This window comes from Alexandromys fortis, unplaced genomic scaffold, assembly GCF_014885135.2.
Source record: "Alexandromys fortis isolate MF-2015 unplaced genomic scaffold, M_Fortis_MF-2015_v1.1 scaffold_200, whole genome shotgun sequence".
Classification (NCBI taxonomy): domain Eukaryota; kingdom Metazoa; phylum Chordata; class Mammalia; order Rodentia; family Cricetidae; genus Alexandromys; species Alexandromys fortis.
The window spans coordinates 1,867,386-1,875,929 of NW_026068148.1; positions in this window are offsets into that span (position 1 = coordinate 1,867,386).

The window sequence follows — 8,544 nt, forward strand, 5'->3', positions numbered from 1 at the left end:
TTAATGTGAACTATGGAAGACTTAAGAATGTTTCACTTTCTATACAACTGAGACATGAAACCCCTGCATGACGAAACCGTTCAATCAAAGCCAATGCGTGAGTAGGTAATGCAAGCAGATGAGCCTTGCATGTGTTCCATGTACCTTTCATCAAACCTTTGTTTGGAGTGCAAGTCTCATTTCTCTTCAATAATGGCAGTTTCTGGAATCCAGGTCAAGGTCTAGCCCTGCTAGTAACATGCTCTGTGAAATGGGAAAACCTCTGTCTTTCATGGCTTGCTTATGTGTCTGTGAATGCACATGTTCCTTTTAGCTCCAAATGGTCTCTTAACTTTCACTTAGTCTGTTGCTGAAGACACTACATGTTTTGACCACAGGACATAGAGAAATCAAGTTGGTACTGATCAGGAAGCTTACTCCATGCTGTTTCGTTTTCCTGGTACTGGGAGGTGCTATGCAGGTTAGTAGTGGAGAAAAGGGATTAACAGCCTTACCTACCCATTGTGAGCTATGCAATGACTGACATAGTAGGATACGCCCCAATTGTGACACAAATAATATGGAGGTAACAGACTGTTTTCTAATTGTGTTTAAGGTTTGCTCCATGGGCCAATACGTATGTCTGGTCGCATAATCTGGCCAAGATCCCATGGCTTGGGAGCTCATGGGCCCTAGGGATGAAATTACTGCTATTGTTCTGCTAAATGGACATAGTACCAAATTTTTGTCTAAATTTGCTTCTCTATTCTCATAGATTAGTACAGTTCTCAGATTTTATAAGAGAAGGTTCTCTGTGCAGTGCATGGCAGTTAATGCAAAAACTCACACCTGGTCAAAGTACATAGAATACTATGAAATACTCATCCACCACTTGGACATCTCTGCCATAGCACTCCCAGCAAGGCTCATGGAACTTTGCAAAAAGAGGAGATGGGGGAGAAATGTTGTAATAGCCAGACATCAGGGAGGGCCACAGCCAAACACTATCTTCTGGATATCTCTACACTCATGAACTCACAGCTACTGTGGTTGCCTGCATAAGACTTACACAAGATCAAGCCAGCTAACATTCCAACATGACTATTAACTCAAGGGCACACACCACAAGCTGAGGAGCTGTTGACAGCTTCTGGGGAATGGAAAGTCAGTTTGCTTTAAGGGTGTGCCCCAAATTGGTTGACCAGCCTCCAGTAGACGCCCCACCACCAACACCACATGATTGAATGGTAACTCAAATTGGACTCACTATATTATGAAAGAATAAAGGACATGAAGAAAGGAGGGGGTAAAAGAATAAGGGGTAAATCTGGGAGAAGTTAGGGGAAGATTAGGGATGAATGTAATAAAAATATATTGTATTCATGTATGAAATTTTAGAATAATTAATAGAAATATGTTTTAAAAAGAAAATTTTCAACCAAATTGATTTTGTAATGGACCGTTTAACCAAGTCTACAGCCTGTCACTCAGATAGCCAGAAACAGCTGAGACATTAATATTTAACCATGAACAACCAGCAGGATTCTTCTGCAGAGCTAAATACAGTCAAATTTTGTTATTTTTCCAAATATTATTGGCTTGGCTGTCTCTGCTTGAGAGCAGTTTCCAAAGGTCATGAATATAACCAGACAGTCCTCTTCTAATCCAACCTCAAAAGAGAGTAGGTAGGTCTGTTTACTCTTTAGGAGTTGATGTATAGTTTTTGGCCCCCTGCCTATTCTATTTATTCACCTGTAAAAGATGATGATAGACAGATGAGAAGAAATCAGTATGGTAGGAGCAGTTCTGGTGAGCTAGGACTCCGGCGATTTCCAGAGTTCAGGGGCTCACTGTTAGGTAGAATGGAGAGAAGGGAAAAAGAGGCAGGTAATGCATACTAAGGCATTTACAGGCACATGGCTTGCGATATTTAACATGTGGAGACATGAGATATGGGGAATAGAGAGGGATAAAAAGGGCAGGGTTGACATTCAGACACATGGCTTGTGTGTCTTGGTTATACCTTGCACTGTCTGAGTAATTTTTTTATAACAGATATGATAACAGTACTAGTATCTACACAATAGGGTTGTTTGAGGGCTGAATGAAGGAGTGCATACATTAAAATACATGGCTTTATGGCGGATACACAGTGAGTACCTGTCCTAGTTTCTATTGTTAGAAACACTGAGGAAAAACAACATAGGGAAGAAAAGGCTTTTTTTCATCTTTGAACTCTTAGGCCACAATGCCTCATTGAAGAAATTCAAGTAGGATCTCAATGCAGGAATCTGTGGGCAGGAACTGAAGTCAAAACCATAAAAGAATGCTGCACACTGGTTTGCTTTCTGTGACCTTAGCTTTCATTCTGTGACCTTGGCTTGCTTTCTGTGACCTTGGCTTGCTGTCCATGACTTTCTTGGCTTGCATTCTCATCTCAGGATCAACTGTTCACAGTGGCCTAGACCCTCCCAAACTAATCACTAATCAAGAAAATGTTCCCACAGAGAAGCTCATAAATCAATTTGATTGAGACAATTTCTCAACTGAGGTCCCCTCTTCCTTGATCATTCTAGCTCACATCACCTTAAAAAAAAAAAAAACAGACTTACACAGTGCCTAATACATTAAATTAACATTTTGGTGGTTAATTGTAATTGGCACTCTAGAAAGTCCTGAAATTAGAAAGATCCCTAAGATCATTTCCCTCAGTTGTCTTTTGGTTGTAAAGATGAAGAAGGTTACAGCCTGACTCTTAAAAGAGAGCTGGCAAATGGGAGCACCAGCACTAGGGCCTACGTCTCCTGAATTTCTTTCTAAGCTCCACCTACTCCAGGTCACATACATACATACAGTTTGGTATTTAAGTTCTTCTACCACTAATTCCCACCTTCTGGGGACCACCACAACGCTGGGGTGATCCTTATCAAGGTAGATTTCCATTTTTAAGAGCCAGCCTACCATTCTGGGTGATCAGAGCAGAAAAGATATACTTCGAGGTTTGCCAAAGATAAAGCTGCACCAGAGGATAATGCAAAGAACTACCTCTGGATGGTATGTGCTCAGAGAGTTTTTGGCCTGAGGCTGACAAAGAGAACCACCGACCGCTGGGACCACCTCTCTAGAAACTCATGTGGTAGATGACTGAGAAGGAACTTGAGACTGCTACCTGTTGGCTCATCATAATTTGCAATGAATCATTGCTTCTATGTTCCAGAACTCTTCTTGTTGCCACTGTCTCACTTTCCAGAGCTAAGATTGGAAAAATAATTTAAAAAATTTTAAGGATTAATGTATTTAGTGCTTTGGGATGAAGTGTCTTTTTGGCTATGAATCCACCTACTGTCCATCCAAATAGAAACTGAAGGGAAAAAAATCTGGCCTCCGGGGAACACCACACTATTTTTATAATGCGCGCACGCACGCGCGCGCGCACACACACACACACACACACACACACACACATACCCCATTGCTTTTATTTTTTTTTTTTTGCCAAATAATCACTTTCTGTCTTCTTGTCCCATGTGATAAGGTATCCCAAGAAACCACAGAAGTATTGGATCTCCACAACGACTCTCCAAAGGCGTATTTAGCCAGTGTTGTTTTGAAAGAAAAAAAAAAAATAGAGCTTGTCAAATGGGCTGCATAAAGATGATAATTAAATTAAATGAAATTAATCCCAAGGACTACTATTATGGGATTGGCTGATTACATAGGTAGCTAAGACCCACTAACTACCATTTTCCCTGCTGCACTCAGAAAGGCCATTTTTGTTCTGGATGAATGTGGTAAGGGCAGCTGAGCCCTGTCCAGAGAAGGGACTCTTCTTCATATACTCTGAAAATCAGGAGTCAGAGTGGAGTCTCTTGGGGTTGCCCTCTGGCCTGATGGCTGCACTCCTGAATGCTCCTTGCTGTGCTGTGCCACAATTAATCAAGCTTTCTAGGTTTTAGTTAATTTCAGGACCCCAATAAATTGGTTTGTACTGGCATTACTCCAATCCTGATCATTTCACAGCCGTGCGCTTGGAAACTGCTGTAAGTTTGCACAGGACTTAGCAAGCAGGGAGCTGGGGGAGAAAGCATAAAAGGGACTCTTGTTTGGCTTAAGTTCCATTAATATTGGAGAAAGCTGAACTCTAAGTGACAGAAAAACATGGTTTAGCACATGGACTTTGTAGCTAGAGGGTGGGTTTCTCTGTGTTCTTTTCACTTCCCCTCCCCCTTCAACTCATGGTGGATTTGAAAACAATAAAATTAAATAAACCCAAACCTTTACTTTGACATTTCTCTTTGTCTCATTGTTCTCGAGTTTTCTGTCTCTGATTTCACAAGAGTCCCGTAAGGAGCAAGGCTGGAGCCCATAATCTAGTAAAAGGCTCCTTTGGGTTTAGGCTATTTCTTGTTAAAGATATGATGTTCTGAGCTGTTTTTTCAATTCTCAGTTTAAGGAGGCTTTTACGGCTTAAAAGGTTATCAAGAAAATCCAAAGACAGTAAAAATACGTCTCTGATGAGAATAGAAATTTGGGCTATCTAAATTAGTGACTGTAGAAACAATCTCAGAAACAAAGAGGCTTGCAGGTTTTCAGACTTACAAATGTATCTCTGGCATTCAGGAACCAAAACGTTGCTCAGTCAGAGAAAGAGACTGGGAGGGCTCAATAAGCTGAGTGAATGGACACCTGCTGTGTGACATTGAAAAGGGCTCTAAGAATTCAATTTCTGCACTTTGCAGATGGGAAAACTGAGGCCCAAAGGAAGCAGAAAGCTGGAATACTGACCATCAAGGCAGAGACAAAGACTAAATCTAAGATTCCGACATTGCAGCTGAGGGATCCTTCATGGTTCTGATGGTACCATTTTTTGTGATACAAACATTTCATTGTATCTAATATGAAAAAAAATAGAAAAACACCTGGACACTTGCTTGCAGGGCCCATGTGAGAAAGACTGTGTAGATTTTCTTGGGAAAATCCCTGGGATGTGCAGATTCTCTGCTAATTTTTTGAATCATCCAAAGAGAAAAAAAATGGGGATGAGTGTTTGACTGTGCTGACATGATTGTGTTAATTGTGTCGACTATTGATTCCATGAAAAAATATTATTCATGCTGCTAGTTTGGTAATATGAGTAGTTGGTGGACGGAATCTTTCTCTTTGGGAAGAAAGAATAAGAAAGTTCAGGTTGGGGCTGGAGAGATGGCTCAGTGGTTAAGAGCACTGCCTGCTCTTCCAAAGGTCCTGAGTTCAATTCCCGGCAACCACATGGCAGCTCACAACCATCTGTATTGAGGTCTGGTGCCCTCTTCTGGCCTGCAGACATACACATAGACAGAATATTGTATACATAATAAATAAATAAATATTTTTTTTTAAAAAAAAGAAAGTCCAGGTTGATAGACCTGGCTTAGAGGCCTGATTGTTCCACTGCATCCCCCCCCCCCCACACACACACACTGACATTTGAGCCTAAGCTTCGCCTTCTATAAATTAATCAGATTCAGGCTATGTTTTCATCTTGTTGGATACTACTCCATGCACACAGTCATTTTCCTCTCTGAGATAGGAGAAGCTGTCTGTCCCATTTGAGGGCGTTGCCATCTGCATATGAGGCCAATCTTCTCACCCTTGTAGAGTGAAGAGATTCCTGCATATGAACCACAGCCTATGTACATTACAGTCTGGTCCTAGCTTCTAAACAGGCAGCTCTCTGTTAGCTCCAGTTCCATCCTTTCATTTTTGTCTCCTTATGGGGAAAGGGGGTCTAGTGGTCAGTGAGAAGAAGTCAATAGTACTGTCAGTGGTCCTGTACTTTGCATCCTGACCTCATCAAACTAGTGCCAGTCATTCCTCAGCCCACACCTTGCTTGAAGATTGTCCATGCCCAATGGCTGCATAATTGGCCTGTGGGCTTCTAAAAAAAGAGGTAGAGAACAAGGCAACAGTGTGGATATAATGATGGGTTCCATATAAGGAACTGGATCAGATTCTTTTAGGATAATTTTGGAATTCTAGCCTGTGAATAACGTCTTCTGGCTTATGCTCCTGACCATGCCAATAGTTTGCTGAAGCTTGCTGAGCAGATTCCAGCCAGAGGAACTCTTACAAGCTCTCACCAGCTTGTAAAGAGACTATATACAAGTTTTACCAACTTCATACCAAGTGACAACATGTTGACATGTTGTTAGTTAGAAATGGGCTATTTTGGGACTATTTGCACACAAAAATTGGAAATTGCTATAAATTAAAGCTTTTATTTCTCCCTAGAGAGTCAGCTTTTCATTATTACTGCATACCATATTTCAGACTTGAATGCCTCTAGGGGCTAGAAAGGTAACAACAGTGAGTAAAAGAAACCCAAGCACAGCCAATGAGACAAAACTTGTTCTGGTGGGGACTGCCACAGTTGCTGAGAACGCACGCTCTCTGATTGCAACCACCTCTCCTCTACTTCAGCCTGTGTCATCATGCCAGGATGCCAGCCCCACGTCACTAGCAATTCTAAGTTTACAAGAAGAACGAGAAACAATGCTTTTGTGGGAAACATCCCAGTAATGAAAGCAAAATATTATTCAGCTCTCATTCAAACTTGGGAGAAAAATCTGAAACATCTTTTCTACCTTGACACAGGAAAGAACAAGCCATTGGAATCTGAGAATATCCAGAAGGTTCCTTCTAATTCTGTTCTGGTTTATGCTTGTTTTCTAGTCCATTTGCCATAAAATGGAGAAGACCAAATATGACTCAAAATCTGCATCTATCATTTTATGATATTATCTAGGTACCAGGGATAAGCAACACCTGATGCTTATGCCCTATTTGCGCGGAGAGTAAAGTTTTCATTCACGCTCCACTGACAGTGCGCTGCCATACTCCTCTTCAACTCATTCTAAGCCTTGAAGAACACAATTAGAAATTAAGCAAATTATTGGTTTTTCTCTTCCTGCTCTTTATCCTCACTCTCTTCTAGCGACAAGGAAACTAGAGTGAGTAGCTAATAAATGACTTTACTCACAGTCTAACATTTAGATTAGCTCTAACACTTAGATTAGCAGAGCAGACGCAGGAGGGGGAGCGTGGGGGTGGAAACAATTGCTATGAACCTGTAATACGTTAGCCACTGCCTGCATTAGACCATTTAATAGCAGCAACAACATCATTATCAGCCATTTTTACATATAAGGAAACAGACTCAGAAAGTTTATGTAACTTTTTAAAAATCCAAGTCAAGTTTCATTTGATTCGAAATGCTTGGTTCTTTGGATTGTATCATGTTACTTTTCCAAGGAAGCTAGAAGTTGTGGTTAAAGCGAGATTGTCATTTTGTAAGTTATAAAAAAAAAAGAGGGATAATGAAACAATCTCGGGGAATAAAAATGAATAGTCTGGGAAGTTCGTAGCTCTGAGTAACTGTGAGTACCTTAGAATCCTAAGTAAATGAAATCTGGTGAAGTGATTAAATATGCTATAGCGAGAGAGGTTCTAGAGAGCTACTTTCTATACTGCATTTGGCTAAGCATAGCACGACACTTGCACATATACTATCTCTGCTTTTGTAGCATCCTTGGATAACAAATTTGAAAAAAAAAACCTTCTTGAAGCTTTGTGAGACAAGACAAATTTTGATTAGAGCTGATTATTTTATGTTCTGCCCATGTGACTCACTTGCTGCAGTAGACACGCTCTTACACCGGGGCAAGGAAGTCACCATTTGATCTTTAGATACTCACATATAACACAAAGTACAATTTAAAATTGCCTTGAACAATTTTTTTTCTTGGCAAAAAAACAACTGAAAGTCATTAATGGAAATCTGATAACAGAATTAAAAGTACTACAACCTCCCCCCCCCAAAATGTCTGATTCTAAGCTTAATGATCTATTTTGGCATTAGAGTATGGTTGATATGCACCAGGTCCTGGGTTCAATATCCAACACAAAAACAACCAAAATTATGTGTTGTTATTAGTTCTGGTTCCAAGATGCTCTAAGTTATTGTGTTTATTTACTTTGCTGGGTTTTGTAAAGTTCTAGAAAACAGTCACCTGTTGGGTAGGTTATGCTGCAAAAATAAGTAACTTCCTAATCTCAGTAACCCAACACAGAGAACTTCATCACTCACTCTGAGTAGCTGAAATGTGCTTGCCTGGAGCTTTGCCTATCTTAGTCACTAAATTAATGGAGGCCTCATTTGAAAATTTGCACTAATTAATTATTGTTGTGGCAGGGAGGAGGGAATTGGGCATATCATGCATTCTTAAAGTTTACATCCAGAAATAATGATATATCATTTTTACTGACCAAAACCAATCTGATGGGTATGCTCAACTCCAAAAAATAAAAAGAAGTAAAAATCTCATTTTAACCTTAAAGGAAGAAAGCTCAAAATCTTAGCTGAATTGCACTAATGAAAATCAGTCTTTTTTTCATTAGTTATTATCAATGGTCTGCGGATAAAGAATCTGATTAATACATATTCTAAAGTAGACTTCTTTTTTAAATTTATTTATTTCTTTATTAATTAATTAAAGATTTCTGTCTCTTCCCCACCACCGCCTCCCC